Below are 7,696 nucleotides of genomic sequence, written 5' to 3'. Positions count from 1 at the left end.
TGCCACACGACTGTAGCTGAAATGATTGGTTGGTTTGGGCCCCCACCAAAAAAGAAGCAATCAATCTCTCCTTGCACAAACTGGCTCTACAGAGGCAAGATGTCCACCTCCTCCTCATCGTCCGATTCCTCACCCCTTTCACTGTATACATCCCCCTCCTCACAGAGTATTAATTCATCCCCACTGGAATCCACCATCACAGGTCCCTGTGTACTTTCTGGAGGCAATTGCTGGTAAATGTCTCCACGGAGGAATTGATTATAAACACTCTTTCGGAGTACACACTGGAGGGGGGGGGGGGGGGGGGGGGGCAACTTAGGTAAAATAAAGCCAGTTTGTGCAAGGGCCTCCAAATTGCCTCTTTTTCCTGCCAGAATACGTACGGACTGTCTGACATGCCTACTTGGATGCTGTCAGTCATATAATCCTCCACCATTCTTTCAATGGTGACAGAATCATATGCAGTGACAGTAGACGACATGTCAGTAATCGTTGGCAGGTCCTTCAGTCCGGACCAGATGTCAGTTTTCGCTCCTGACTGCCCTGCATCACCGCCAGCGGGTGGTTTTGGAAATGTTATCCTTTTCCTGGCAGCTCCAGTGGCGGTAGAAAATGAAGGAGGAGCTGTTGGCGGGTCACGTTCCGCTTGACTTGACAAGTGTCTCCCCAGCAGGTCTTTGAACAGTTGCAGACTTGTGTCTGCCGGAAAGATAGATACAACGTAGGCTTTAAACCTAGGATCGAGCACGGTGGCCAAAATGTAGTGCTCTGATTTCAACAGATTGACCACCCGTGAATCCTGGTTAAGTGAATGAAGGTCTCCATCCACAAGTCCCACATGCCTAGCAGAATCGCTCTGTTTTAGCTCCTCCTTCAATCTCTCCAGATGCTACTGCAAAAGCCTGATGAGGGGAATGACCTGACTTAGGCTGGCAGTGTCTGAACTGACTTCACATGTGGCAAGTTGAAAGGGTTGGAGAACCTTGCACAACGTTGAAATCATTCTCCACTGTGCTTGAGTCAGATGCATTCCCCCTCCTTTGCCTATATCGTAGGCAGATGTATAGGCTTGAATGGCCTTTTGCTGCTCCTCCATCCTCTGAAGCATATAGAGGGTTGAATTCCACCTCGTTACCACCTCTTGCTTCACCTGATGGCAGGGCATGTTCAGGAGTGTTTGCTGGTGCTCCAGTCTTCGACACACGTTAGCTGAAATTCTTCGGGCCACCGACAGCATCTCCTGCACGCCCCTGTCGTTTTTTTAAAAATTCTGCACCACCAAATTCATTGTATGAGCAAAACATGGGATGTGCTGGAATTTGCCCACATGTAATGCATGCACAATATTGGTGGCGTTGTCCGATGTCACAAATCCCCAGGAGAGTCCAATTGCGATGATGTTGCTCAGTTTCCGTAAGAGGTTGTCAGCTGTGTGCCTCTTATGGAAAGCGGTAATACAAAGCGTAGCCTGCCTAGGAACGAGTTGGCGTTTGTGAGATGCTGCTACTGGTGCCACTGCTGCTGTTGTTGCTACGGGAGGCAATACATCTACCCAGTGGGCTGTCACAGTCATATAGTCCTTAGTCTGCCCTGCTCCACTTGTCCACATGTCCGTGGTTAAGTGGACAGTGGGTACAACTGCATTTTTTAGGACACTGGTGACTCTTTTTCTGATGTCTGTGTACATTCTCGGTGTCGCCTGCCTAGAGAAGTGGAACCTAGATGGTGTTTGGTACTGGGGACAAACTACCTCAAGCAATTCTCTAAGTCCTTGTGAACTAACGGCGGATACCGGATGCACGTCTAACACCAACATAGTTGTCAAGGCCTGAGTTATCAGCTTTGCAACATGATGACTGCTGTGATATTTCATCTTCCTCGCAAAGGACTGTTTGACAGTCAATTGCTTACTGGAAGTAGTGCAAGTGGTCTTCCGACTTCCCCTCTGGGATGACGATCGACTCCCAGCAGCAACAACAGCAGCGCCAGCAGCAGGAGGCGTTCCACTCAAGGATCCATCAGAGGAATCCCAGTTAGGAGAGGACTCGTCAGACTTGCCAGTGACATGGCCTGCAGGACTATTGGCGTTCCTGTCTAAGGAGGAAATTGACACTGAGGGAGTTGGTGGGGTGGTTTGCAGGAGATTGGGTACAAGAGGAAGAAGGGATTTAGTTGTCAGTGGACTGCTTCCGCTGTCACCCAAAGTTTTTGAACTTGTCAATGACTTCTGATGAATGCGCTCCAGGTGACATATAAGGGAGGATGTTCCTAGGTGGTTAACGTCCTTATCCCTACTTATTATAGCTTAACAAAGGCAACACACGGCTTGACACCAGTTGTCCGCATTTCTGTTGAAATAATTCCACACAGAAGAGGTGATTTTTTTTGTATTTTGACCAGGCATGTCAATGGCCTTATTCATCCCACGGACAACAAGGGTCTCCCCGGGTGCCTAACTTAAATAAACCACCTCTCCATCAGAATCCTCCTTGTCAATTTCCTCCTCAGCGCCAGCAACACCCATATCCTCATCCTGGTGTACTTCAACAGTGACATCTTCAATTTGACTATCAGGAACTGGACTGTGGGTGCTCCTTCCAGCACTTTGCAGAGGGCGTGCAAATGGTGGAAGGAGCCACCTCTTCCCGTCCAGTGTTGGGAAGGTCAGGCATCGCAACCGACACAATTGGACTCTCCTTGGGGATTTGTGATTTAGAAGAACGCACAGTTCTTTGCTGTGCTTTTGCCAGCTTAACTCTTTTCATTTTTCTAGCGGGAGGATGAGTGCTTCCATCCTCATGTGAAGCTGAACCACTAGCCATGAACATAGGCCAGAGCCTCAGTCGTTCCTTGCCACTCCGTGTCGTAAATGGCATATTGGCAAGTTTACGCTTCTCCTCAGACACTATTAATTTAGATTTTTGGGTCATTTTACTGAACTTTTGTTTTTTGGATTTTACATGCTCTCTACTATGACATTGGGCATAGGCCTTGGCAGACGACGTTGATGGCATTTCATTGTCTCTGCCATGACTAGTGGCAGCAGCTTCAGCACTAGGTGGAAGTGTATCTTGATCTTTCCCTATTTTACCCTCCACATTTTTGTTCTCCATTTTTTAATGTGTGGAATTATATGCCAGTAATATATCTGGAATTAGACGGCAGTAATGTCTGAAAATAGATACCACTAGATAGATACCAGATACCACTGTGACTGGAATGATGATGACCTATGCACAGTGACAGGACATTACCACATCACCCTACAGCAGCAAGATGCAGCACAAGACACTGGACTTTTAGTCACCACAATGCAGCACTGATACTGAGCACAGATATTGAGCACTGTTCAGGATACTAGAACTGACACTGGGTAGCGAGAACAGCACTGGACTACTGTACTGTATTACTATATACTGGTCACCACAATGCAGCACTGATACTGAGCACAGATATTGAGCACTGTTCAGGATACTAGAACTGACACTGGGCAGCGAGAACAGCACTGGACTACTGGACTGTAGTATTATATACTGGTCACCACAATGCAGCACAGATATTGAGCACTGTTCAGGATACTAAAACTAACACGGAGCAGCTAGATACAGCAATGGACTACTGTACTGTATTACTATATACTGGTCATCACAATGCAGCACTGATACTGAGCACAGATATTGAGCACTGTTCAGGATACTAGAACTGACACGGAGCAGCTAGATACATCAATGGACTACTGTACTGTACTGTACTACTATATACTGGTCACCACAATGCAGCACTGATACTGAGCACAAATATTGAGCAGTGTTCAGGATACTATAACTGACACAGAGCAGCAAGATACAGCAATGGACTACTGTACTGTACTACTATATACTGGTCACCACAATGCAGCCCTGATACTGAGCACAGATATTGAGCTGATATTGAGCTGATATTGGGCTATTCAGGCAGAGAACATAGCCATGTACTCTCCGCTCAATCTACAATGCACGAGTGAAAATGGCGGCGACGCGCGGCTCTTTATATGGAATCCGAATCTTGCAAGAACCCGACAGCGGGATGATGACGTTTTTCCTCGTTTGGGTTTTGCGAGTAAGGCGGGAAGAATCGAGGCTGCCTCGGACTCGTGTAAACCACGTGAAGTTCGGGGGGGGGTTCGGATCTCGACGAACCGAACCCGCTCATCTCTAGTTGTTGTGTGTAGCTGCAAAGCACTTCTCTGCTTTTGACTTTGTGACTGTGGCTGATACTACCTGGCTGCTTATTTAGGATCACGTCTGCAGTGTAGCAGGCAGGGCTTTGACTTAAGGCGCTGAGTTCAAAACAGAAGAGTCGGAAAACAGATTAGTGTTCTTAGCTCTTATCATGTAGGAATCAGCAGATAGCAGGATTTGTGCAGGATCTTCTTGAAAAAAAATAGTTTTTATTGCTCATACTGTATATAGCTGTTAAAAAGATTTGTTCAACATCATATTGTGGTACAAGAATATAGTAAACTCTGCTCTATATGAAGAGCAAAATCAGTTCCCATCACTGCCATAAATTCAAACAAAGCAGTTAAAATACTTGACCGATATTAGTGGATGAGTGGAGCAGGGTGACCAACCAAAGGGAACTAGATTTGACTGGGCAAGGGATTATGCTTATTTGCCGTTCAGTTCTCCTCTGGGGAATTCGTAGGACAGACTTCAGCTCCTGCAAACAGGGAATTTCCAACATAAGGATATTGCATATTAATGACTTTTGTAAAAAATAGTGTAGGGCAGTGTTCTCAAACATGGTCCTCAAGGCAACCTAATGGTGCTGGTTTAGGTATATCCATGGCTCAGCACAGATGGTTAAATCAGATTGACTGAGGTTCTAATTAATTCAGTTGTGGCCAAGCATGGATAAACTTTAAACCTGGACCATTGGGGTGCCTTGAGGACCACGTCTGAGAACCTCTGGTGTAGGGTCTGTGCTATGTTTTGAATCATGTTGTTCAAAAGGAAAGCGTGATGCTATTAAAGGGTACACCATTCCCCTATGGGCTATATAGCAAATTAGAACAAAGAACTTTTAGCGCATCTCTTCAAAGGAATGTAGAAAAATAGAATTTGATGGCAAATAAGAACCACTTGGCCCATCTAGTCTGCCCCTTTTTTTTTAACCTTATTGTTATCTCAAACCCTATTTGATCCTTGGTTCTTTGTAAGGCTATCCTTATGTCTATCCCAAGCATGTTTAAATTGCTCTACAGTGTCTTTACCACCTTTGATGAGAGGCTATTCTACTTAGAAAACATAAAAATAAACTAGAACCCAGCGCTTATGTGTATAACAGAAATATATAGCTGCAGCAGAGTTCCCCATAGTCTAAGGTACTTCTTTCAGACCAACACTTATAGGTTAATTCTGCCCCGCATGCACATAAAGGTATCTTTTAGCAGATGAATGCTTCAGCCATATATAGAACCCTTTCAGCTGTACACTTACATTACAATTCTGTCTCGCGTTCCCATAAAGGTATCTTTCTCCTACTTCTGTTCTACTTCCAGATCAGTAGATTCGACAGACAAAAAGGTCCAAAGTAATGTGGATTTATTAAAAAATCACAGTAAAATCACAATCTCCATGCACGTGTTAGGATAGCAAAAAGGTAAGTGTTGCAGGTGTTGATTTCACAAATACTGGCTGCAGACAGGTATTACGTCTGAAATGCTCAAGTCCTCCGATGCCACTGGACCATATCACAGGAGATGAAAAGAACAAATATGAACAGCTTCAACGTGTTTCAGGGAGCCCTCTCCCCTTTGTCAAGAAGTGCTGTTCCTCATCTACACCCGGGATTTTATACCAGATCTGATCTAATCATCTAGCTCATTAACACCGTCGTAATTAAAACACATGTGTATTCATCAATCAACACCAAAGTGTAATATAAACAAATATCAAATAAACATCCTCTAACTGATTTCATTGTTGACGGAGTCCCGCAATTTAACTTAGTAATATAGTTTTTACTTTTAAACTAAAATATCTAACAGCCCATTGGCTGTGTTCAATAGCGAATATCATAATCGCGTGACTCCTCCTCATCAATAAACCATCACAAACTTCCGTTTAGACTCATATTTTAAAAGATCACATTTACAATAATTTATTATTTAAAAAATACCCAGTACCTACATGTTAATAATCTCTATATAGTCCCATGTCTTTACCACGGACGTCAGCATATAAATCAAATCAATATGAAAAACTCAAATTAGTGGGTTCTCGCAGTATTCTATTTTATTAAATCACCTTTACTCCATATTATTAAAATACAAAATATCTATACACATACTATTTCTTTCTGTGTCTAGTCCTTCTCGAGAGCTGAGTATATACTCACGAGAGACCCTCTGTTGAAAACTCATGTAACTGACACACCGAAGTATATTTATAGGAGAACAGAAAATGTAAAAAGTATGCTAGTGAAAAGTGCCTTGGAGGTAGATAAAAGGATTATGTCAAAAGGTTTTTATAGTGCGGGATTTGCGATATGTGTAAAAACTGCAAATCAGAAACAACGAAGATCACGCACTATAAATCGAATCAGACCCTACAAATACTTACGATTAAGGACTTTATCACTTGTTCTAGCAAAAATGTGATTGACCTTTTAGAGTGTCATTATGGAATCCAATATGTAGGGAGAACTGGAAGGATGCTAAAAGAATGTATGGGCGACCACTGTAGAAATATTAAAAAAGGATATGAGCAACATAGCGTATCACTGCATTTTTCAAAGAGAAGCATGAGTGCAATACAAAAGGGCTGACAAGTTTTTGTGGTATAAAAACAACTAAAGGTAGCTGGAGGACTATTGATGTAGAAAGTGTTTTCGCAAAACTAGAGATAAAGACTATATTCCAATTGAGAACGTTAGTTCCTAATGGTTTGAATATGGACTTTGAGACTAAATGGTTCATATAATAAACTGAAACACTAACAAGCCCTTTGTGGTGTTGTTTTGTCTTTTTGCATCTCTTCGGTGGCTTATTGAGGATGTGTTATGGTGAAAGTCAGGACTATATACCCTTCAGCCTGAAGACACACAACAGAAATGGAAGAATGAGACTATCAAAATAATTTTTCTGGGTGATTTATATGATATATGCCATCATGTTGTTATATATTGTGTGGTTGTGTCTTTTTTGTTTGTGTAAAAGCATTGTCAATGATCTATATGATGGTGATAGTGTTCAAAATTGAGGGCTAGGAGGATGATCTGTGAGACTATTAGTATCAGTCATCTTTAGAAAAACAGCCGCCTGTTTTAGGACGGACCTGTTGTATATTAGTGTACTTTAGGTGCCCCCATTATATAGTGTGGATGGCCGTTCTAATTACGATGGTTATTCTCACTGTCAAGATTGGGACGGATATACAGTGGGGCAAAAAAGTATTTGGACAGCCACCAATTGTACAAGTTGACCCACTTAAAAAGATGAGGGAGGTCTATAATTTCCATCATAGGTACATTTCAACTGTGAGAGACAGAATCTGAATAAAAAAACTAGGAAATCACATTGTATGATTTTTAAAAACTTATTTGTATATTCTTGCGGAAAATAACTGTTTAGACAATCAAAAAGTTGAACTCAATACTTTGTAATATAACCTCAGTTGGCAATTACAGAGGTCAAACGTTTCCTGTAGTTCTT

This window comes from Pseudophryne corroboree, chromosome 3 (assembly GCF_028390025.1).
Source record: "Pseudophryne corroboree isolate aPseCor3 chromosome 3, aPseCor3.hap2, whole genome shotgun sequence".
In the NCBI taxonomy this organism is placed as follows: domain Eukaryota; kingdom Metazoa; phylum Chordata; class Amphibia; order Anura; family Myobatrachidae; genus Pseudophryne; species Pseudophryne corroboree.
This window is presented reverse-complemented; position numbering follows the sequence as displayed.